The sequence below is a fragment of the Balaenoptera acutorostrata genome, chromosome X (assembly GCF_949987535.1).
Source record: "Balaenoptera acutorostrata chromosome X, mBalAcu1.1, whole genome shotgun sequence".
Taxonomy (NCBI): Eukaryota; Metazoa; Chordata; class Mammalia; order Artiodactyla; family Balaenopteridae; genus Balaenoptera; species Balaenoptera acutorostrata.
The window spans coordinates 131969481-131995232 of record NC_080085.1 but is presented as its reverse complement, the minus strand read 5'-3'; the positions used below and the strand labels follow the sequence as shown (position 1 = coordinate 131995232).

The 25752-nt window shown below is 45.0% G+C and overlaps 1 protein-coding gene across 2 annotated transcripts in view; it reads left to right on the top strand.

Moving 5' to 3' along the window:
• Positions 1-25752, top strand: part of MECP2 (methyl-CpG binding protein 2) — a 56035-nt gene that overhangs the window by 5360 nt on the left and 24923 nt on the right. The window contains exon 1 of one of the 2 annotated variants that reach the window (XM_057537905.1): positions 20367-20505. The exons of the other annotated variant lie outside the window; for it this stretch is intronic. The gene's annotated coding sequence lies outside the window, so the exon portion shown is untranslated. Of the gene's footprint in view, positions 1-20366; positions 20506-25752 lie in introns of those variants that run through there. 2 annotated transcript variants of the gene reach the window in all.

The window sequence follows — 25752 nt, the reverse complement described above, 5'->3', positions numbered from 1 at the left end:
ACTTCAGGGTAGGGTCAGGGAAGAGACTTCTTTGAAAAGTGACCCCCCCCCCAAGACCTGAACGATAAGGCAACATTAGCTGGTCCAGGAGAAAGTATGTGTGGAGGAGAGAGCAGCCCGTCTGCAGGCTCGGATAAGAGAGAGCTGTCAGGCTGGCCGCGAGGGCTCAGGGTGCGGGAATGAGACAGGCAGGGGTCTCGGAGCAGCTGCGCTGGCAGAGTGTGCTGGTGGGAGATCAGGCACAGCTGCGCCGGCTGTGCCAAATAGGCTCAGCTTTCCTTCCGAGCCGCCGCACTCTGAGAGCCCCCGGAGCCCCCGGAGGCCGTGCCAGGCGCTCTGGCCACCGGGCCTGTTTCCCCCGACCCCGCCCCTGCTCTCGAGGCCATCTGCCCTGAGTCGGCTGGTCTCCTACCCATCAGGCCCCTGGGGCTCCTGCTCCAGACCTCTTCCTGGAACCTTTCTTCCCTCCACTTCTGCCCCAGGGCGTCACTCTGATACTCGATATTGCGAGGAGGGAGACAGCTTGCCTGGCGTGTGAGTCAACTATGGGACCAAATGCACTGCTTAGTTCTGATTTTTATTTATTTTTTTGCCAAGACTTTCGTGGTGAAGGAAGCAGTGCATGAGCAAGCTCACTCCCGTCTTGTCAAGGACCAGGTCCACCCTGATGAGTCCCTGTGGACGGCGCCACCGTCATCCCCGCGAGCCCGGGCTCGGGAGGTGGGCTCCTTGGCGCCCGCTGCTCCGCGCTCGCGCTCCTGCAGGCCATCCCAAGCCTGCTGCTTCTCAGGTCCTGCCTTCCCACAGGCCTCCTGGCCCTCTTCCTCCCTGTCTTCTGCACTCTACTCGGGGGGTAGACTCGGGTACTTTCTCTTCATACTCCGGAAATGTTAGCAGTTTGCCCAGTTCACGTCAGCCTCCCCTTAGGGAACTCGAATGGGACAGCTCCAGTGACACCCCAGCCTATGGTTGCACTTGCCGCCCTGTCCCCCGAAGGTGATGGGCATACTCCCCATGCGTGCTCTGTGCTGTGTTCCACGTGCCAGTACATAACATTCAAAAGTGTTTTGCAAATTTACAGGATGGTATCCTACTGTATGTGACATTCTGCAGCTTGCTCTTTTCACGCTATACTTGGCCTTTTGAGCCTGGTCCATGTTGCTCTGTGCAGACCTTCATTCATCTAACATGTCTCCTTGTGCTGTGGAAACATCTTTACAACCAAAGTCCCACCAGAGCCCTGAGGGAGAATGGAATTGTGGAGAAACAAGGATTGACATCTGGTTTATGTTTACATCCTTTGGGTCTATTAACCGAGAAGAAGATATTTTTATTTCTGTGTTTGTGAAAGCTTTCCACAAAAAAAGGCATCCATTTTCCAGACTTATTAATAGAGCAGTCCGAAGGTTTTATTTTTAGATTTGAAAGAAATCAAAGAAGGCTTCTGAGATATGCACATTTCCCTTCATTCCCATCTCCTTTGCAACATTTCACATTGCTGCTAAGACACCAACTTGAGCACTTTTCAGCATGAGCTGACTTTCTACATGTAAATTATTTTTGAAAAATTAAAGCATTTTCATTTTTCTGGGGTTTCTAGTGGTACTTAAGTTTTGACATTTCCTTGAAAAGTTGTATTTTAAATTTGTATATACATTTTTAGTAACTTATTTTTAAAATATAAATTTCTGTGTGTTTGTGGGGTTTGTGTTTTTGTAAACAGCAGAAGCTATTAGTCCATATTAAGTACTAATTCGCTCTAATATTTTCAGCTGTTTTTGGAATTACACTTGGCAAAAAAATAGACAAATGTCTGCAGTTGTGACAGTTTGTCTTTTTGTTCCTTTTAACTCCAGAATAAATAATTCTAGTGAATTTTTTTCTAGGCTTGTAAGAACACAGGAATGATTCAATTCATCATAATAAGTAGTTAGGGAAGGTTGAAAGTCTTTTTTAAGTGGTATCACTCTGTAAGAAAATGTTAATACAGCTTGTAAGCAACTGTATAAAATTTCTTAACCACTCTTCCAGGTTGTTTAAGACAAAACAGAATGAACAACCAAACAAAAACTATTCATTACGCTCTTTATTTTTTAATTACATAAGTAAGGCATCATTGTAGAAAATTTAGAAAATGCGTATGGAAATCACTCTGAAAATTCCTCCATGCAAAGGAAACTGCTGTTACTGTTTGGTGTATATCTTTCTAGACTGAGGGTTCCGGCTCAGGGTTGAGAAGTCAGGGGTTCTATAACCTTGGATGGGAAAAGCACTCCATCTTTATTTTCACTAACCTCTCACTGAAAATTTAATGACAAATATAGGCAGCAGACCATGGTAGTATTAGGAGTACCTGTGATTTTGTCACCAATAGGGATCAAAGATGCTTTCATATCATATTACAATTACAGAGATTTTGAAATATCACTTGTGTTCATCACAATTCAGACTTAGTTATTAGACCCACCTGTAGATCTGGCTGTTTAGTGGTTTACTAAAGAAGCACATTACTCTAGCACCAATTCTCAAAGTAAGTTGTTAATCAATTTCTATGCATTTTATTTTATGCACTTCAAAACATTCTTCTGAAGAGTGGTTCAGAGGGCCAAAAGGGCCCATGGCATAAAAAGGTTAAGAATGCCGGTTGTGTCCATTATACTGTGCAACTACAAATACAAGAACAGCCAGCACTTGAGTGCTCACTGTGTTGGGGAAAGAGATCAAGGAAAGCCCTAAAGCACAGGTGCAATAAAGAGAGACAGAATGACATTAAAACTTAGTTCAAATTATTATATCAAATATTTTTTATGAACACATTTAGTATTTTCCAGATACTGTGCAAAGTATAATGCAACTACAACTGGCAAATAATAGCCTAAAAGTTACCTTTGCTATTGGTATTTTAAACATCCTTCTAGAATCTTCCTTATACACCTGTGTGCATGCATATATGTTGTTTTAGATAAATGGGATCATATAGTATGTGCTGTTGTAACTTGCCTTCTTTCCTCAATGATAATGTTGTAGATATCTTTCCATGTCACTAAAAACATAATATCATCGTTTTTCCCTAAAATGAAAATAACTTAATTGTATTTTCTAATTGAAAAATATCTGTTTCATGAAAAAAAATGTTTTTTAGAAAATATAGAAAGAGGAAAAGTAAGAATTGCCCATAAATCTGCCGTCTACAGATAGATAACGTCTGGATAATGTTTGTTTTTTACAGAAGGACTCTTTTTTTTTTTAATATTTATTTATTTGGCTGCACCGGGTCTTAGTTGCGACATGTGGGATCTTTAGTTGCGGCGTGTGGGATCTTTTAGTTGTGGCACATGGGATCTTTAGTTGAGGCATGCAGGATCTAGTTCCCTGACCAGGGACTGAACCCGGGCCCCCTGCATTGGGAGTGCAGAGTCTTAACCACTGGACCACCAGGGAATCCCTGAATAATGTTTTTACATCATTTTTAATGACCACCTGACATTTTATTGATGGCTATACCTTGATTTAATTAGGGTTGTTTCCATTGTTTCTGTGCTTTCATTGCTCCAGATGATGGGTATGGCTGTGTGCTGACCATTCTACTCTGTGCCTGTGTCTCCAGCTTGCGTCTCTAACCTCTCACTTGAGCCCCACATTGGATGGCCTCTTCAGTATTTCCCCTGGAGTTGCTCATAGACATCTCAAACATAACAAGTCCCAAACAGAACTCTTTGCTTTTTTTTCCCCCTTCAAATATGCTTCTCTTCCTAGTTTCTATCTCATTAAATAACATCAGCATCCACCCAGTTACCAATCTAAAATCCTAGGAGTTGTCCTTGATTCTCTTCTTTTCCTCACCTTTCTCTAATTCACCAGCAAGTCCTGTGGGCCTCTACATTCAAAATGTATCCCAGAACCAACAACTTCCCAGCATCTCCACTAAGACCTCAGTCCTCGCCACAGGTCACTTCACTGATGGATGCAGTGGGACTTTGGGTGACATATTAAACAGCTTTCTCACCAACACTAGGAAATACTACATGTTTCATAGGCCTATTTGTTACAGTGACACTTAATTCTAAATGATGGAATTGTTCCACATTTCATAACTTTATCGTCTGACCAATACAGTTCAGTTTAAGTACTGAGTTCCTTGCTGCTCTGTGCTGAAGGATATGCAGTTCATCAGGCTGTCATCCAGCCATTCATTCCATGATGGAGTCAGGTGTCTACAGTACCTGGGGCACTGTGGTAGGCAGGCTGTAGGGTGACTGAGACAGATTGGTATCTCTCCTCATGGAGCTTAAGTTTGGCTGGAGAGACAGACTTTAAATAATTTGCAAGTAATTATGTAATTACAATGGGTTAAGTGCTCTAAAGGACAAGTTGGGGGGAATGTTCACTGTGATTATATGTAATGGAGGAACAGCTGAGCCTTGGGAGGGATAAGGAGGCCTGCCCTAAGGAGGCAGTGCTGAAACGGGGAACCAAGGGGTGAACAGATGTGGGCAAAGCACAGAGTGGAGGAGGGGCTTTTCCAATGGAGAAGAGCATGTGTGAAAGCCCTGAGTCTGGCAGGAGCTTAACCATCAGAGATACTTAAGCAGCCCTGTGTGGCTGGAGCAGAGCAGGGGTGGGGGGATGACAAAGATGCAGGGTGAGAGGTTGATGAGCTGGGCGCAGGATTTTAAATTTTATATATTTATTTATTTTTGGCTGCGTTGGGTCTTTGTTGCTGCACGCGGGCTCTTCTCTGGTTGCGGCGAGTGGGGGCTACCCTTCCTTGTGGTGCGTGGGCTTACTGCTGTGGCTTCTCTTGTTGTGAAGCACGGGCTCTAGGCGCACAGGCTTCAGTAGTTGTAGCACGCGGGCTCAGTAGTTGTGGCTTGTGGGCTCTAGAGCGCAGGCTCAGTAGTTGTGGAGCACGGCCTTAGTTGCTCCGTGGCATGTGGGATCTTCCCGGACCAGGGCTCAAACCCGTGTCTCCTGCATTGGCAGGCGGATTCTTAGCCACTGCACCACCAGGGAAGCCTTGGGTGCAGGATTTTTGATGTTTATGTCAGAGCAGTAGGAAACTATTGAAGGGTTAGGTTGCTTGGATTTTGATTTTTTTTTAATCAAAATATTACAGCCACTTGATAACAACATAACCTCTCTCAAAGGAGGTTATGGTGAAAACAGCAGTCTACCCCTCCTTCTTCCTGTTCCATGACCTAGAGATGCCAGCTTTTAACGGTTTCTACTTTGAGTTTCTTTGATGGTTACCGTCAAAACTAAATTGTGTGCTTATACATCTTTTTTAATTTGACAACGTTGGGGAGTTATATTAACTCCCTGAAATGAAAGAAGACAACTTAGCTTGTATCACCTTACTTGTTGAGATTCATATTCACGTTTTCTGTGTAACTGTAAACAGTGGTTCCTGTTCTATCACCTTTAGTCCGTATGGCACTTCCCCACTATATAAGGGGATATAATGACCCTGCATCAGTATAAATGCTAAATCTTTGCTTTTGATTACTAAATTCCAGAGTAAGGAGTTGGTATAATCATCTCAAATGGTGGTAAAATATTTGCTGTTGTATTTTCTGTTGTCTCATGTCAGTATGGACTCATGGAGTTTTATTTATTAAATGTTTTATAGTTCAGCCAAAGTCACTATTCGTTTTTGATCAAATTATTCCAGATTTGGTTAATGAGATTCCCTTTATGCTGGTGCCTGTGTCATCTTGGCCTATCCTTATTAATTAGTCTTGGAGTGATTTTTTGCTTTCTGGCACAAGACATTCCATCCCAATGTGTGCTTTTCCTACCCTGGAACTGGTTCCAAGAGCTCCGGATCCTTTTAGTGGGAAATGGTATTTAGAATCCAAGATTTGGGTGTTAGGTATGCACACTCTTACCGGGGTGATATTGTATCTAGGCTCTTGCAGTGGACAAAGCTAGAAAACATTGAAAAAATTTCTTAACTCATAAATACATAATGATATCTACAATGGAAATTTAACATTACAGGGTTTGTCTTTAACTTTTATTTTATCGTTGTATATCTTTTTCTTACACAAAAAGTGTTCATTCCTAATTAACATTAACAGTTACTTATTTGCTTTATCTTATAATATACATAAAATAATTATAAAATTGTAATACCAGTATTGCTACTAACAATAAAAATCCTGAACGAAGTTTGTTTCTTTTTGTCCTTAGGATGTATTTCACCAAGGATGTAAAATCAAGATTATTGTGCTCAAAAGTCACTTGGGGAATTTGCTTCTAGTAGTAGTGAGGTAGCTCATCTTGGACTATCCCCCACTCCTTTGCAGATAATAGCTAAAAACTCAAAGACAAAAATGAAAAACAACTATTTAAAGGCACTAGAGAGTGATTAAAGCAGGCAGAAACTGGAGGGAAGTTGATACTTGGAAGAAAGGAACTGCATTAGATGAATTTCCTGTTTATAACGGCTTTTTACCCAAGGGCAGTCCTAGTCAGTGCTGCTGCAGGGAGCCTGAGACTTGGAGAGAGACCTATAATCTCAAGGGTTAAGGAATCAGAGGACTGAAGGCAGAAATCCTGAAAAGCAGATAGCCACGGGCAGTCGGGGTGGGGGGTGGGGCGGGAGCAGCAAATTCTTCATATAAACTCTAGCTAAGGCCAAAGGAATAAACTGATTTCAACTGCTGCCCACCGTAGGGAAGACAGTTTGGAGTCTGAGTCCTATCAAATTAACTGCCTGCTAAAATAAAACATCGGTACTCTTCATTGGAACATAACAGAATCCAAAGTCTGACAGTGTATCACTCAAAATATCTAGACGTTTGAAGAAATAGGAAAAATGTGACCTTTACTCAAGAGCAGGGATAAGCAAATTTTTTTCTGTACATAGTAACTATTTTAGGCTGTTATAACTGTGCTCAAGAACATAAAAGAAAATATGCTCATAATGAAAGAACAAATTAGTGGTCCTAAAAGCCAATCTTATCAATAACACATTAAATGTAAATGGACTAAACGTTTCAGTGAAATGGCAGAGATTGTAAGCTGAATTAAAAAGCAAGACCCAGCATATGTTGTCTTTAGGATAAACAGTTTTAATATAAAGACTCAGCTAGCTTAAAAAGAGAAGGATGGAAAAAGATATACCGTGCAAACAGTAAGCGTAGGAAAGCTGGAGTGGCAATACTAATACAAAAAAGCAGACTTCAAAACAAAGGATATTACCAGAGATTAAAAGACACATTTCATAATGATAAAAGGGTCAGTTCATCAGGAAGAAATTAACTGTCATAAATGTGTATGTGCCTAATTACAGAGCTGCAAAATACATGAAGAAAAATTAGCAGAATTACAGAGAGAAATAGACAAATCCGTAATCGTACTTGGCAATTTTAGTACCCTTCTCTCAATAATTGGTAGAACTAAACCAAAAAATCAGTAAGGATGTAGAAGATCTGAGTACTACCAGCCACATTTATACAATAACATGCTCAACAACTGCAGAACACACATTCTTTTCAAGTGTACATGATACAGTTCAACAATGTATTATTTGCTGGACCATAAAACAAGTCTCCATAAACTTCAGAAGCTTAAGATCCTACAGATTATATTCTTTGATCAGAATGGGATTAAATTAGAAATCATAACAAAAGATCTAGGGAAAAAAACCCAAATATTTGAAAATTAAACCACACATTTCTGAATAACCCATGGGTCAAAGAAGAAATCACAAGAAAAACTAGAGAAGATTTCAAGTAATAATGAATTATAATGAAAATACAACATATTCAGTGTTATAGGGTGCAGCTAAAGGAATACTTAGAGGGAAATTTATAGCTTTAAAAGCATTTATTAGAAAAGAAAAAAGGTATAAAATCAGTGATCTAAGATTCCATCTTAAACTAGGAAAAGTAGAGCAAAGTAAGCCCAAAGTAAGTAGTGGGAAGGAAGGAAGTGACAAAGGTAAGAGCAGAAATTTATGAGATAGAAAACAAAGAGTAGAAAAAATTAACAAAACCGGGCTTCCCTGGTGGCGCAGTGGTTGAGAATCTGCCTGCTAATGCAGGGGACACGGGTTCGAGCCCTGGTCTGGGAAGATCCCACATGCCACGGAGCAGCTGGGCCCGTGAGCCACAACTACTGAGCCTGCGCGTCTGGAGCCTGTGCCCCGCAACGGGAGGGGCCGCAATAGTGAAAGGCCCGCGCACCGCGATGAAGAGCGGTCCCCACACCGCGATGAAGAGTGGCCCCCACTTGCCGCAACTAGAGAAAGCCCTCGCACGAACCGAAGACCCAACACAGCCAAAAATAAATAAATAAATAAATAAAGTAGCTATAAAATTAAAAAAAAAAAAAAATTAACAAAACCAAAATATATCAACAAAGTTGATAATCCCCTGGCCAGACTAATGAAGATAAAAAGAAAAGCACGTAAGTTGCCAGTATCAGGCATAAAAGGGGATATTACTAAAGCCTCTTCAGACATTAAAAGGATTATAAGGGAATGTTATGAACAAGTTAAATTGACAACTTGGGTGAAATGGACAAATTCCTTGAAAAAAAAGGACATATAAAAATCGACATAATATGAAATAGAAAAAAGCCCTTCATTTAGTAAAAAGATTCAATTCATTATCAAAAAAATTTTCCACAAAGAAAACTCTAGGCCCATCTGGTTTCACAGCTGAATTTCATCAACCATTTGAGAAATAACACCAATCTTACATAAACATAAGCTTTTAGAAAATAGAAGAGGAAGAAGAAATACTTCGTAGTTTGTTTTATGGGTCTAACATAACCCTGATACTAAATCTTACAAAGACATTACATAAAAAGAAAATTATAGATCATTATCTCTCATGAGCATAAATGTCAAAGTCTTAATAAAATATTAGCAAATGAAATATAACGGTATGTTAAAAAGGTAATATATCAACCAATTCAGGCTTATCACAGGAATACAAATGTGGGGTAACATTTAAAAACCAGTCTGTAATTCACCACATTAAGAGAATAAAGGAGAAGAACCATATAATGAACTCAATAAATATAGAAAAAGTATTTGATAAAATTCAGTGCTCATTTATAATAGAAACTCAGCAGATTAAGAATAAGAGGGAACTTCCTCATCTGATAAAGTGCCTTAAGAAAGAGATACATATAAATTGTATTTAATGATGAAATATTGAACATGTTACCCTTAAATCAGGGAAAAGTTCTAACCAGTGTAAGGCAAGAAAAAAGATAAAAAGCATTAATATTAAAAGGAAGTAAAACTGTTTCTTTTTGGAGGTAATGTAGAAATCTGAAAGAATCTATAAGAGAGAAAGATGTACTAGAACTAAAAAGTGAATTCAGCAAAGTCTCAGGATACAGGGTCAATTATACAAAAATTAACTGGAAATGAAATTTACAATGCAGTCCCATTAGGAATAATTTAATGAGAAATGTACAAGGTCTGTACACTGAAAGTGGAAACATTGCTGAAAGAAATTAAAGACCTAAATAGATAGAAAGATATACCATGTTCATGGATCGAAAGACTAAATAATCTTTACAACAATTCTAAAATGTATATGGAAATGCAAAGTACCTAGACTATCCAAAGCAATCTTGAAAAAGAGCAAAATTGGAGCACTTATACTACCTGACTTTGACTTACTGTAAAGCTACAATAATCAAGACTGCCTGGTACTTGTATAAGGATAAACACATAGTTCAATGGAAGAGACTAGGAAGCCCAGAAATCGACCAAACTTCTATGATTGATTTTTAACAGAGGCGCCAGAGCAATTCAGTGTGAGAAAGGAAAGCCTCTTCAGCAAATGGTTCTGTTCATACCAGACAAAAAGGAACCTTGACCCTACCCATATTAGTTGCCTAAGGCTGCTGTAACAAAATACCACAAACTGGATGGCTTAAAACTCAAGGTGTCCTCAGGCCTATGCTCCCTCTGAAACCTGTAGGGAAATCCTTCCTTGCCTCTTCCTAGCTTCTGGTGGTTTGCTGGCAGTCTTTGGTGTTCCTTGACTTACAGCTGCATAACTCCAGCATCTGCCTTCCTCATCATTTGGTGTTCTCTGTGTTGTGTCTGTATCTTCACGTGGTTATCTTCTTATAAGGACACCAGTCATATTGGATTAGGCACCCACCCTACTCCAGGATGACCTCATCTTAACTAATTACATCTGCAATGACCCTATTTCCAAATAAGATCACATTCTTAGGTGCTGATCACATTCTTAGGTACTGGGGGTTAAGACTTCAACATATCTTTTTTGAGGAGGACACAATTTAACCTGTAACACTACCTCACACCATACATGAAAATTAATTCCACATGGATTATGGACCTAAATATAAAGCTATTATTAGAAAAAAACAGTATCTTCACAATCTGGAGGTAAAGGTTTCTTAGGATACAGAAAGCAATAATTATTAAAGGAAAAAATGGATACATTGGACTTCATTAAAATTTAAAACTTTTGCTCTTCAAAAGATACTATTAAGAAAATGAAAAGACAAGTCACTGAGAAAATAGTTGAGACAAGTCGCAAATAGAAAGTCATATATCTGACAAAGGACATATCCAGAATATATAAAGAACTCTTACAACTCAATAATAAGAAGAATCTATTTTTAAAACAGGAAAAGATTTTAGTAAATACTTCATAAAGGAAGGCATCTGAATGATGACCAGTATTCCCACGAAAAAGTGCTAACATTAGTCATCAAAGAAATGCAAATTAAAGCCACAGTGAAGTACCACTACACACCCACTGGAATGGCCAAAACTGAAAACTGACAACACCAAATGTTGCTGAGGATGTGGGATGGGGCTGCCTGGAAAGTGGTGCCAGGGAACTTTTTGTGGCCATGGTAACATTGTCTATCTTGATAGGGGTTTGGCTTATACAGGTGCATGCACTTGACAGAACTTATCAAATGATACATTTAAGATTTGTCATTTCACTGGATGTAAATTTTACCTAAAAAAAATGAAAATGAATTTTCGTCTCTAGTTAAAGATATGCATGCTGAAGTGTTTGGGGATGAAGTATACTGGTGAACTTTGAAATGCATCACAAATAAGATGGATTGATGGGTGGATGAATCATGTCAACAATGGTAGAATCTGGGTGATGAGTATGTGGGTGTTCTTTGTACAGTTTGTTCAATTTTTCTGTATGTTTCAAATTTTTCTTTATAATGTGTTGGAAAAAAAGTCACTTGGAATAATTCTTTTTAATGTGGTTATGTTACTGATTTGATATAGTTAGGTTTATTTGTGTTCAGTTTTGTGGTTTGCTTTTTTCTCTTTATATTTGGAATACATAAAGTATTTGATGGTTCAAAAGTCAAGCCTAATCTGATCGGGGAATTGCTACTTTACCAAACTTTCTTTAGTTATGATTGTGGAATCACAAAAAGTTATAATTGTCATAATGATTCTTTGTATTAATAGACTATATGCGTACTTTATGTACACGTAAACATGTATGGGTTTTGTAATGCTCTTTTGTTATATTTATTCTGATTACATTTATTGAAATGAAATTTGGTATCTGTTGAATCTAGTATAACAGACTTGAATTTAAAACAAAAAAAAAGCCAGGCCTCCGATGGTAACTAGACTTGTGGTGGTGATCACTTTGTAATGTATACGGAAGTCAAATGCTGTACACCTGAAACTTACATAATTTTAAGTAAGGCCAAAATTTTTTTCTTATTTTTAAGAAGCTAAGCCTATAGAATACTCAGAAGTTATTAGTTTCTTGCTCATCCTTCTAGTGTTTCCTCTTGCAAAAAGATAAACCAGTAAATATATGTATTCTTATTTATCCTTCTTACACAGAAAGCATGCTTGACATGCTGTTCTGCATCTTGTTTTTAGTTTGTTTTCACTTCCTCTATCCTGGAGATTGCTCCCTATCAACGTCGATACCCTCCTTGTTTATGGCGGCGTAGAGCTCTGTCTTCCTCATTCTTTTTGTTCCTGCTGCACAGACTCCGTTGTATAGATGAAGCATGCTTTAGTCAAGCAGCTCCCTGTGGATGGACATTTGGGTACTTTTCAGTCTTTTCCTATTGTAAACAATGACACAGTGTTGTTTCGTATTTGTAACTAACCCATTTTTAATCTTTGAACTCCTGTCCTCTGTTTCTTTTTTGTTTGTGGATGTTTCTGTTCTGGTTTTATGGCTGAATTATCTTCTAAAATATGAGAATATTATCTGTTTCCTCTAGGGACAGAATTGATCTCTCTTCCATATTGCTGGGTCTCTTCCCCTGACCCTGGAGAGCTGTTCGGGTTGGTGACAAGAGCCCTGGGTAGCTGGCACCCTGCCCCTGCTCTGGTGGAGTCGCCCATTTCCTGTGGGGTCCCTCCCCCTAGGGAGGGCTGGAGTAGGAGTTCTATGGGGGCTAGGGCAGAGCAGGACAGGCTGAGCTGCAGACTTGGCTTTGGTGGGAAGCAGACAGGGGTCCTCCCTCACACCATGGACCCTTGGAGGCCAGACGGAGGTGGGCTTCACCTGGGCTGCTGCCAGCCACACCAGGAACCTTGTGGGGAGGAAAGGAAGGTTCCAGCCTCTGATTTAGAAAAGACCCTTTGGTTTCTTGTCTGTGGAAGGAAGTGGCGCCTTGCCGCTCCACATGTGCTCCACTAACCAACCCCAGTACTGTCAGCCCCCCTTGGGAGCTTGCTGCAAGTGTCCTGCCCCCAAACCTTCTGGGTCAGAATCTGATAGTCAACAGCCCCCCAGGTGACTTGTGTGTCCGTGAGAGTTTGAGGGGCACTGCTTGCCCCTGGTCTGGTCTGCTCTGATCTGAGAGCCTTTCTGGGGGTTCTGACAGGCACAGGGGCCCCCATCTCCTTTGTAGCTCCCTTGTAGTGCATTCACTCTGTTCCATTAGTCAACACACACCTCTTTCCAGCATCTAGAAATTGGTGAAGCGCCTCTCATCTGTTCACAAGTCCCCTCCTGTTAGCGTTTCTGTCGTCTCTGTTGGAGGTTTCTTCCTCTTTATGCATCTGTACTTCGTTTCTTTGAGGTTTGAAGGGCCAGGTAGCAAATGCATGTATACAGTTGGTCATCCTCTAGTGAAGGATTTAAATCAAGGAACTAGCTGTAACGTGACCTTCATCAGAGGTGGTGAGGAGCAGAGGCCGGACGGAGTGGAGACTGGGTGTAGACAGTCCTTTTTGAGAAGTTTTGTTGTGATGAGGACCAGAGAAATGGGCTGGGTGGGGTCAGGGGTGGTGGGGGCGTTGCAGAGAGTCTGCTTCAGGGGGTCTCTGAGAGCACGTTTGCACAAGGAGCCGGAGGACCTGGGGTCCTGGACGAGCAGTCTGCTTGGAGAGAGGCCACGGGAGGGCAGGCCCTGGGTAGGCACTTCCTCCTTGAAAAACGCGGGGAGTGTAGAAGGCGCATGGGTCCTGTGTGAAAGCCCAGGAGTCTAGTGAGAATTAGAGCTCGAGCAGAAGCTGGTGAGTTTACGGGACAGCTGCAACGAAGGACGCCAGAGCAGGCGGCTTCCACCCATAGCAACGCATTCTCGCACAGTGCTGGAGGCCAGAGGTCCGAAATCAAGGTGCCATGTGGTCCCACTCTCTCCAGAGACTCTAGCAGAGGATTCTCTCTTGCCTCTTCTAGCGGCTAGTGGCTGCCTGGAAATCCTAGACGTTCTTTGGCTTCTGGTCACATCACTCCAATCTCTGCTCGCATCTTCACTTGGCCTTCCCTTGTGTGTGTGTCTTCTCACCCTAAATGCAGAATGATCTCACCTTGAGATCCTTCACTTGGTTATATCTGCAAAGACCCCTTTTCTAAATAAGGTCACGTTTGCAGGGTCCAGGGGTTAAGACGTGCACATACCTTTTGGGGGTTACCATTGAACCCGCTATAGAAACCTGTCCATCTCCAGGATAGAAGGGCCCAGGGAAGGCCAGGAGTCCCCACAGAACAGTTGTTTTTGATGGAATCCAGGCTATAAGAAGATGGGCAGTGGCAATTTGGTCCTATTCCGTGTAGGGTAACCACAGTAGTTTTAACTAAAGGGGTTCATGGTAGATTTAATGCGATGGTCATTTTGTCCTAAGTAGCGTTCACATAGCACCCATATGACTCCTGGCTGTCTGGTTGCCACAGTTTGGCAGCTCTAACAGGACAACCCTCTTTATTCACTGGCAAGTTTGTGTAGTTGAAATCAAGTGTTCCCTTAAGTCCGTGCTCGTACTTCTGTACCTTGTTCTATGACAAGACACGGAAATGAAACATTAAAAAGTGGAAGTACTTAAAATTGTGTTCTTGGAGACACCTTTTTAAAGATGCACATACTCTGAAGGATAGCCCCATCTCTTTATTCTTTCTCAAAGTCAGACTTTCACACTGGCTGGTGCTGGTACCAATTTGGCCCTAATCTTTTTCCTCAGACCTTCAGCTCGCTGCCCCTATAACCAACTCCAGTAATGCGTTCCCCTCACGGGCACTCAGGCACCTTCGATGTTCCCATCTTTTCTCTGGCCCTTGCCTCCCTTGTGTCTTCTCTCATCTCCTTCCCAGTGGCGCACCAACCCCGCAGCTTCACCACTTTCTTGCCTTGTCATGCTCAGCTGATAGGGCCCCAACCCTGGTAAAATGCAGCCATCCGCCTGCTTCCCACCTGCTCTGCCGCCCTGCCCCGCAGCTGAATGTGGCCCCCTGGTTGCTCCCATTTCGAGTTCACGTCCACTCACTTCAGGAGCATTTCACGCTGCCTGTCGTACTGCAATTCCCCAGTCTCTTCTGGCTTCTCCCACCCTCCTCACCAGCTGTGACACCATCTCGAAGCTGATACCTCATTTCCTGGTTCCTGGAGAGCAGGGAAGCAATCCGAGGAGAACGTCCCCAGGCCCAGCATCACCTCGGCGGCCTCTGCCCTCGCTCCTCGCTCCCTCCTCCTCTCCTGGGCCCCTCTCCCCCGTCAGAGAAGGCTCCCTGAGTGCCGCTGCCTCTCCCACCTGGAAGGGAGCTGCTCTGCTTCTCTTTATTGGCAGGACTGTTCTTTGTGTCTCCAGGTGCTCTCTTGGGCCCTTTCCAACTGGTCCTTTGCTGACACGGATGATGACCTTTATGTTTTAAAATCTGGGGGCCACTTGTCACTTCTCGTCTTCCCCAGCCTTTCAGCGTCAGTGACCCCGGTATCCACGTGAGTCAGTCCCTCCCCTGCCTTGAGGCTGTGCACCTGCTCAGCTGGTCCTACCCTGACTGCCCTGTGTTTTCCAAACCGTAGCTTTGGTCCCTTTCTAGTAGAAAAGGTGATTGACTGTTTATCTTAACTGTCTGTCGTCCCTGCTGGGGCAGAACTCTATGGGGTGGGGTTGTTCGCCGTGTTCACGGAGGTGGCTTGGACACCTGGGATGGTGTCTGGTGTCCCTGGGTCCTGAGAGGTCCTGGCTGAGCGTGTGCCAGGTCTGCCTCTGCGCCCCACGCGCTGTCGGGGGGCCTTGGGCTCAGACTTCTCTCCACCCTCGCTCCCGAGGGGATCTTTCCCGGCCTCAAGGCTCTCTTTTCCACCTGTGAGCCACTGGCTACCAACTTCATGTCTTCAGGGTGACTGGGCCCCCTGAAGTGCAGACCCGCGCACCCAGCACCGACTTGAGCTCTCTGCTCAGCTTCCAACAGGCTTCTCCAGCTGTACCTGTTCAAGCCTGAGCTCCCAATCCCTCGCGCCTGGCCTTTCCCTGGCCTTCCCTTCCCAGTAAACAGCAACTCCACCTTCCTGCTCCTCAGCTCGGAAAGCCGGTGCTAGTGCCCCGCGCTGCTCGCTGTCATACCACCTCCTGCTCCATGAACGCCGCTCATTCCCGCTGGCAGGTCTCCCCAGCTCCACTCTTCCAGCCTGCTCTGACCTCCCGCCTCCCTCTGCCCTTGACCTCGGCCTTGTCTCTGTTCAGTCCTGCAGCATGTGGACTCTCCTCTCAGAGTCAAAGCCAGAGTCTTCACAGTGGCCTGCAAGGCCCAATCTGGGATCCCCTCTCCTGCCCCTCATCCACTGTGGCCTCCCCGGGCCCTCCAGGTACACCCCTGCCTCAGACCTCGGCCCCTGCTCTTCCCTCTGTTGGGAACATTCTTCCCCCAGGAATCGCTCGGCTCCCTTTTTTGGTCTCCTTCAAGTCGGCTCAAGTGTCACCTTCCCAGTGTCACCTTCCCTGAAGATTGATGCCACCCTCCCACTTTCCCCTGCCTCGCCTAGCCCTTGTCATCACCTGTTGTATGCTGTTCTGCTTGGTGGTTTTACTTGTGCTCGCACGCGCTCTCTACCACCCCCTCCTCTCTCCCTCTTCCTCCCACTAGAATCTAAGCCCCTGGAGGGCAGAGGAGTTGTTTTTGCCTCTCCCCTGCTGTATCTCCAGTGCCAGGAATCATGCATACTTATTGGGTGGACAGACGGATGAATTCTGCAGTGGGACCTTGCCCTAAGATTTTGTCTTATTCTAAGAGGAGCAGAATAGAATGCAGCCTGCTCTGCTGTTCACTCGTTAGCTTCTCTGTGGCCAAGAGGAGCGATATTCTTTATGCTTTAATCAAGTCTGCAGTCTGGAGCAGAAGGTACCCGCAAAGGGCGAATGTGTGGACTTAGAGTTTGAGGTACTTTTGGGGGATTTGCAGTTGTCCAAAAACATGGCATAAGTTGATGAAAGCCTAAATAGCACCTACCCTAGTCCCCCCCCCCACCTTTTTCTTTTTTGGTCATGCCGTGTGGCTTGCGGGATCTTAGTTCCCCGACCAGAGATTGAACCCAGGCCCATGGCAGTGAAAGCGCTGAGTCCTAACCACTGGACTGCCAGGGAATTCCCAGCCCCCCACTTTTTAAATATAAAGGTATAACTTGTTTTATTTTGCTTCACAGATAGTACATTTTTTACAAATTGAAGGTTTGTGCAACCATGCGTTGTGCAAGCCTGTTGGTGCTGTTTTTCCAACAGCATTTGCTCACTTTGTGTCTCTCTGTTATATTTTGGTAATTCTCGCAATATTTCAGGCCTTTTCATTATTATTATATCTGTTGTGGTGATCTGTGATCAGTGATCTTTGATGTTACTATTGCAAAAAGGTTACAACTCGCTGAAGGCTCAGATGATGGTTAGCATTTTTTCGCAAGAAAGTATTTTTAATTAAGGGCTGTACATTTTTTTAGGCATAGTGCTATTGTACACTTAATGGACTACAGTGTAGTGTAAACATAACTTTTATATGCACTGGGAAACCAGAAGAACTTGTGTGACTCGCTTTATTGTGATATTTGCTTTTTTGTGGTGGTCTAGAACTGAACTCACAGTATCTATGAGGTATGTCTGTACATCCTTTATGAGTGTTTAATTTAACAGCACGATTTCCCGATGCAGCTTTGCAGAACAGGAGAAATGAATTTTAAAGGCTGTCAGGTGCCTTTGCTATCTGTGGCTTCGTATTTGTGTAACAGTATTTGTGTTTTGCCAACAGACGTGCAGCTTAAAGTACTCATGAGAATGGCCTTTGAAGAGGTGTTTACTGCCCACCCCAGCTCCTGGGCCTGGGGGCCTGACCACTGCTCCCTTGGGCCCTTAGCGACCCCTACAGACATCTGGTGCAGGCCCTGTATCCAGGAGGGACAACCGTTTCTGGCATGTTGCTTTTCCCCAGTGGGTTATGAGCTTCTGAAGCAGAGACCCCACGTGAGTCCTTGGGGCCTTCCCCTGCATAGTACAGCGCCCGGCATGAGCAACCGATGGTGTCCCTCCAGGTCTCCTGGAAGCCATAAGGGGCAGCGTTTCTGGCTCACCATGCAGCCTCTGGGCACACGTGTGTGCATGTGCCCGCTACCTGGACCTGGTTTCCCGGCTCACTCCGCGGGCTTCAGCCACTCCTTTCCCTGCCTGATGGCTCTGGCTAATTGAACTTTCTCAGTCTCAGCAATTCAAACACTGTTTTGTTTTTGTTCTGATTGGGTTACGACACCCACTACTATGAAGGAAAGAAAAGGAATCTGGTGTTGTAGGAGGTGGTATGTTGTGTCATTAATTGTTTTCTGTACGCTTTTTATATTTTTGCAACGAGTTTTCTTTGAATAAATAATTCTGAGAGCTTATCACATAGAAGGCATATGTGTTGTCCTCAGTACATTCTGAATTATCTGGATTTATTTTTGTCTCTTGAATTCACTTACACACAATTCAAAGGCTGCATTTTTAGCCAACAGAAATAGGAAGAAAGAAGCTCAGAATTTATGTCGTTTTTCAGTAGCTTGAGTTATAGTGATTGTGATAGCTTGGTGAAAAAAGCTGTGTATCAAGTAAACTTCACATATGGTTTATCATGAATTTTTTTTTTTTGATTTCTAAGTACCTTGATACCTTTTTGTGTTAAAAGAATCCCCTACTCTGTGGATCTTGGGTTTGAAGCAGGTGGATCCTAGCTTCTACTTAAGAAAGCCTAAAGGTGGGGTTGGAGGCTTGTGGTGTCCTCTTGTGTGCCCTGACGTCTGGGGGCAGGCTGTGCATGGCTGTAAGTATCTGGGATCCAGGGCCCCTCAGTCTTTTTCCCCCATCACCCTGAGCAGGTGACTTCCATCCTCAAGGTTGCCTGTGGTCACAAGATGGCAGTTGCAGCTCTAGCCGTTGCATCTTGCTCTCCAGGGAGGGAGAAGGAGGGCACGGGGGAAGGGGAAAAGGGCACTTGTTGGCACACCCTCCAGTCCCATTCAGTAATTTCCATTTCCGTCTCCGTGTCCATCATTTTTTTTTTTTCTGAGGAACAAACAGCAGCTACAATAGCGATCATTAATTTCTTACTCACGGGTCTGGGTCAGCTGCAAGATGGGGTTCAGATCTGTTCTCAAGCCTGTCGTTCCAGGACCCAGGAGGGAGAAGCAACTGTCAGGGATGGTCTCTTCTTAGGCGGATGTCAGGAGCCCAAGAGGAGTGAGCAGACACACAGAGGCCTTTGAAAGTCTCTTCCTCCTCAGTCCCATCAGTGAAGCCAGATGCGTGAGCAAGTGCAGAGCCAGTGGGCGGGGAGGTGTGCTGAGCGCAGGGTTCTGTTAGGAAGGCAGACAGAGGACCTGGGTGTTGGGGGGCAGCTGGTGGTGCCTGCCATGGGGGACCGATATTCCTGCTGCTTGGTCTCCAGAAGCTAGGGGGCGGCCATGAGACCCAGGCTTGGCCAAACCCATTCTCCCTTCAGGGACTTGGGCTCTTTTTTTTTTTTTTTTTTTGGATCTTAGTTTCATGACCGGGGATTGAACTCGGGCCCTCGGCAATGAAAGCCTGGAGTCCTAACCATTGGACCACCAGGGAATTCCCCGACTTTGACTCTTGAAAGACAGATAAGTCATGGTAGTGGCACGTGCAGCAGGACGCCAGCATCAGTGGCTAATGTCTGAAGTTGCTGGTGGTGCTGCCCAGGGTGGGTGTCCTAAGCACACGGCCCCTTTAGTGCAACCTTGGCTGCATTTTCAGTCATGCAGCTGCTTTTCTGGGCTTAGTTTTCTAGTCTTCTCTTCATTTCCACATGCTGCCGCAGAACTCCTTTGTGACCGGGGTCAGCTAGAGTTGTTTTCTGTTGCTTGCAGCCAGGACCTTGACGCTTTCACAGTTTTATCTTGAGTAGAGTGGATGAACATAGGCTTTTTGAGCCAGGTTCCTTTAGGATTAAATCCCAGCTTGTTCACCTACTAGCTTTCAGGTCACTTTTTCCTCCTTGAGCCTCAGTGTTGCCTTCATTTAAACGTTGCTTTTGTGTGTTGCTGAGCATTCAGTGAGATTGTATGTAAAGCGATGATAGTGAAAGTATTGGGAACATATCCTAGTCTGAGGTTTTTGATGGGCGGTATATCACCTGGGCAGTGGGTTAGCAACCTAGGAGTACTGTTAGCAGCTCAAAGGGCCCTGCTGGGCAGGGGATGAGAAGGGGCAGGAAGCGTTCCTGGGGCCCACTCTGAGCAGCGCTCTCGGCAGGCCCTGGCCTCCGGCAGAGCGCAGTGGTGCTTGACAATCAGAGGCTGTTTGCTGAAAGGAGGAATGCTGCGGTGCAATTTCTTGGGATCTGGGCGAGTCTAAAGTGTTTGGAGAAAATAGTTAAGCTACAGATCACCATCCAACGAATCATCCTAGGGTTAATGCCTGCCACTGGGCAGTGGGAACAAGATCATTGTGAGTGCACTGGGGCAGATTTTTAAATTTCCTTTTTATTCTAGACTTGAATGCAGCAGTTCTTATTGCTAACTTACTACCAGTCACCACTAATGAACAAAGAATATGAACAGGAAATTCATAAAGAAGAGATACAGGTGGCCAATGAAGATAGGAAAAGAGTTCTGCCTCAGTGATAATCAAAGAGACACACATGGAAACAAAGAAGATGGCATTTTCACCTACCAAATTTGTAAAGATTAAAAGGACAAATAGAAAGAAAAGACCTAGTGCCAGCGAATGTTGGGATCGGCTCCTGCTGCGTAGTTCGAGCCCCACGTCCTGGGCTGGCCTGCACGCGCCGTCAGGTGAGGCCTTTCCTCGTCTCTGGGTGCATTTGGATCCGCTATTGAGCAGGTGGCCCATGCACATGGTTCACAACTCAGAAAGTGCGAGCTCTAGAGTGATGCTTGGTCTCTCAGCGTCCCTGCAGCCATCCGGGCCCCTCTGCAGGGGACAGCTGCCTCCAGGGGCTTGTATGTGTCCTTTGAGGTGTTCTGTGCACATACACGCACTTCGAAACCTATTTTTATTTCCCTGCACCTGCTCAGGTCAGTGTGGCTAAGGTATATTTTTGTCCATTTCATCTGTGTTACTAAGTTTACTAGCAAGAAGCCATGCTTACCTTTTTATAAACCTTTGCAACATCCGTATTTGTCTCCTTTTTCATTCTAGTGCTGTTACTTTTTCCTTCTCACTTTTTTCCCTGTCTTGGTAAAAATTGCTTGGGTTTTACTAGTCTTTCAGAGAGTGAACTTGTGGGCATTATTGTCCTGTATTACTGTATGTCTGCTTTCCAGTTCATTAAGTTATGTAAAATTTTATCTTTATTATATCTTCTACTTTCTTGGAGTACATTCTCTGGTTTTCTTCTTCTCACTTCTTAAATTCTAAACTTAGCTCATTGGTTTTCAACCTTCTTTTCAAACATAAGCATTTAAAGCTGATCCTCAGACGATTTCTGCTGCATCGAGCAAGTTTCAATGTGTTGCATCTGCACTTAAAGTCAGCTCAAAGGGTTTTTTAAAAATTTCCTCTGTGATTCCTCTTTGACCCACAAATTATTTAGAAATGTGTTTTTTAAATTTCCAAGTACATGGCTTTGTGTGGTTTTTTTCCTAGTTACTATTTTTTAAAATAAGGTTTTAGCTAAATGGCACCACGCTCTAAGACTGTGGTCTGTGCTTGTGGGGCAGTGCGGGACCACCCGGACGAGCATGGGCTGTCGGTGGGGTGCAGGAGCCAGAGGCAGCTCGTCTCCTTCATCTCATCCCTGGGATTATGAAAGCGTCCTCTCTTCCTACTGTTGTTCTGTCTACTTGAGTTCCTCGGTACTGGGGAGCATGTGTCACAAACTCCAGTTTCTCCAGGGGCTTTGTTAATTTTGGCTTTATTATTTATTTTGAGGCCAGGTTTTCAGTTTTAGAAACCGTTTTGTCTTCCTGGTGAATCAAACCCTTTAGCACTATGAAGTGACCCTCTTTGTAATTAGTCGTGCTTTTGCCTTGAATGTTGCTTCCTCTGATAGTAATGGTGCTGCACCACCTGTGTTTTTGGTCAGCACTGCCACTTTTAATTTTCCTCCTTTCTCTGTGTTTATGGATTAGATGTAGCTCTTGAAAATGGCAAATAGCTGGATTAAAAAAAATCCATTCTGTCTGTCATATTTGTTAACATCTGTTTAATTACTGATGCATTTAGATTTGTCTGTACCATTTTATTTTGTGCATTCTATTTTTTCCACATTTTCTGTTCTTTATTTTTTTCTCCTTTCTTGCCTTCTCCTGGATTGAGTTGTTTTTTTAATCGTGGTAAGATACACATAACATAAAATTTACCATCTTAACCATTTTTAAGTGTACACTTCAGTGGCACTAAATACATTCAAACTGTTGTACTACCATCTCTTGGAATGAGTTTTAATTGTTGTCATGCAGTATATGTAGTGCCATACCCTGCTTTTTCATTTACCATTTCACAATAGAACATAAGCATCCCCGTTGTTACGGACTAAAGTGTTTGTGTGTCTCCCCCCCCCCGCAAATTCACATGTTGATGCCCTAACCCCAAATGTGAGGATGTTTGGAGATGGGGCCTTTGGGAGGTAATTAGGATTAGATGAGGTTGTGAGGCTGGAGCCCAATGGGATCAGTGTCTTTATAAGAAGAGACACCAAAGATCTCACTCCCTGCCATGTGCCATATGAGGACACAGTGAGAAAGCAGCCGTCTGCAAGCCAGGAAGAGGGCTCTCACCAAGGAATCTGCCGGCACCTTGACCTTGGACTTAGTGCATCCAGAACTGTGAGCAGTAAATTTCTGTTGTTTAAGCTACTCAGTCTGTTCTATTTCGTTATGGCAGCCCGAGCTAAGACACCCATGTTAAGAAAACAGTGAACATCCTTTTAAAGCTAACTTAGATTCCATCACAAATTTAGTGTATCTTCTGTCTTGGCCTTCTATTGGCTCCCTACCCCTTACCTCTGGATGCTTCGCATCTTCTCTGTGCCAAGCTTTCCAAAAGAGTAGTTTATGTTTGTGATCTCCACGTCCCCCTTGGTCAGCTCCTGGGATCACCTCTCCACTCAGTCCTTCCCCCCCCCCCCCACCCCCTACACACTCACTCACTCACTCACTCGTGCGGTGGTTCCGGACCAGCTGCTGTCTGCCTGCCTGATCAGGATCCGCTCATGGAATCCGCAGCAGCCCGCACAGGGCAGGCTGGTCCTTACCCATACTCTGCAAGTGAGAACTTACCAGACTCAGCATTTATCTTAGTAGCCTCTCCATGGCATCTGGAAATATTGATTTCCTTCTTGCAGCTCTTCACTGACAGAAAGGGGAGTTAAACCAGGTCATGTCCTTTGGCCCTCGTCTCTTCATCCCCTCCCGCTACACTGGGCTTTGCGGCCTTCTCTCCCAGTATTCCCAGATGATGATGAAGTTGTCTGTTGCCGCATGTGCCCCCTGCTAGGTTGAAGCCACTGAGGCCGGTGACTGCCTCTGCTTGCCCACCACAGCCTCCCCTTGGCATCTCTGGTGTGGCACTCGTTACTCTTCTTGTTCGGTGAGTGACGTTTGTAGGTCTGTCAGAGGTCTGGGAGGAAGGCAGTTAGCAGCAAGGGGTGTGGCTCTTTGTAAATTACCCCCCAAGCTAAGACATTTCAGTAGATTTTTATGCATTCTCAGATTTACAAAGTCCGCCTCAACCTACAGGTGGCACGTGAAACACTAGAATCAGAAACAGCTCAGCTAGGCTCAAGTGCCCCGGAACTTTTGTCCCACCAAGGGACCGTTAGTTTCAGGGATGTGCTTCTCTCAGCCGCCTCGACTTGATTGTGCATCCTGGGAGTGCACAGAGGCCAAGTCAAAGCTCGTCTGTGGAAAATGATCTGAAGTTGAATTAGGTGTTACCAGCACACACACTCTGTTAGCTCCAGGAAGCTCTAATTTTCCAGAAGAGGGTCCCGTGGACCCTAGAGGTGTTTTCAGAGATCTAAAGTTAGCCAAGCAGGTTCTTCTCCACCCGGGTGCTGTCCCGTCCCCCACAGGTGAATCTTGGGGTTTCAGCTGACATCCCATTAGGTGGCGACAGAGAGCACTGAAAAGGAGTATGAAGGAACTAGAACTTGTTTTCCCTTCTGTGAGAGAAAGGCTCACACTAGTCAGGTTTTACCATGTAAGGCACTTAAAGGGCTTTGCCCTTTTTCTTCCTCCCATTCTCCTCAACCCACTGCCTGCCCTACCACCCTCCCGCCGCCCCCAGAGAAGGTGGATAGATCAGAAGGCCAAACAGCCAGAGCCCGTGTCCTCTGGTCTCTGTCATGGTGGATAGCAGCACTGGTCACACAGGCTGGGAACCCGAGTGTCACCAGCCCTGCCCTTTATTTCTCCCACCTCTTGTCTTCTGCCCTCCTCCCGCCACCAGCCTGATGCAAGCCTTCCAGCTCTCCTCCACGTTTCTCCCTGCCACGCAGTCCCTAGTGTCAGATCTCACTCTCCTGCTGTAAACCTGAGAGTGGGACCCCTGTCCTCCAGTGGCGTCAAGGCCCCTCACACGACTCCTGACTCTTCCACTATCACTCCTTTTCTCATCCGTGTGCCCCTCAGCCACATAGGACTGAGCTCATACTCCTGGCCTTTGTCCGGGTCCCCATGCTGCATTTCCTCCTCCTCCTGGTTCTTGAAGACTCGCCTCGGGTATCCCTTCCTGCAGAGAGTCCTTCCTAGGCCCCCAGGCCGCATCTGGGTCAGATCTCTCCTCTCGAGCTCTGGCTCCCTGCAGGTACCTCACAACCAGAGGGCAGCCTGTTGACTGTCCCAGCCCACACACCCCAAGCAGGAGCGTGTCCTCCGTGTTCACGATCCACGCTCTGATAAAAAGCACGCTGTGACGCTCAGGCCCCTCAACTCCCCATCATGAGCTTGCCACCCTGGACAGCCCCCCTCCGCTGAGGACTTGGTGCCAGGCCCACAGTCTTTGTCTCTCTGTTCCTGACCATTCTATCCCACAGGTGGCTTAAGCATGCTCATAGAGGGCCCTCCTAGTGCTTGGCCCCCAACTTTTGATCACCTCTGTTCCAGTGACCTCAGCCACCTACTGCCAAGGTCACAGCCTGGACTTTGTCATCACTGGAAACTGCTCCACCCCTGGAGCTCTTAGCAGACAGCTCCACTGGTGACAGAGGCTTCCTGTTTTCCTAGCTCCCCAGGAATCTCAGTTCTCCCTCCTCTCGTGAATCACACCCATCACTATACAAACGTGTTTTCGGATTTCCCATCTTTACCAAGCGCTCCCTCCTCAGCTCCTGCCCAGTTCTCTGTTCCCTCTTTGGCCAAGCTTTTCAAGACTTGGCTACTCAGTATTCCCCCTCCTCACCTCCCACTTCTGCTCAGGCCCTAATGGATTTGCGTTGCCCAGGCCAGTGGTGATTCCTCCCCTTGACAGGCTTGTTCCCTCCTGGAATCCCCTTCCTTGTGTCTCTTCGGGGACCCCCACCAGCACCCTCTCCTGGCGCAGCATCACTGGCTTAGTTGGTTTTATTTTCTTCGGCCACCTTCACATCTGAGCCCCCTTCTTTGTTTGAGGGAACTCTTACCCCATCCTATGAGTTTGCTGAGAGACCAAGTGACCTCTGACTGTAGTCGCTGAAAATGCCATACGCTTCTTTTCATAATTTCCCTTTCAGCTGGTACAGAGGTTGGTAAACTACATGCCAAGGCCAAATCTGGCCCACTGCCTGTTTCTGTAAATAAAGTTTTATTGCAGTCCAGCCCCACTCCTTCCTTTATGCATTGCCTGAAGCTACCTTCCCACTTCACTGGCAAGTTGAGTGGTTGTGACAGAGACGGTGAGGCCTGCAAAGCAGAAAAAAAATGCTTACTATCTGGCCCTTTACGGAAGAAAATGGCCTAAGCCCTCCAAGGGGGTATGGCCCTGTGCCTCGGGCTCTCACGTCAGACCCACCCTCTCCAAGGGAGCAGGACCAGCTCCCACAGTGGCTGCTGTGTTGGCGGCCAGTGCTGCCCCCTGCAGGGTGGCAGAGGCAGTGCTGG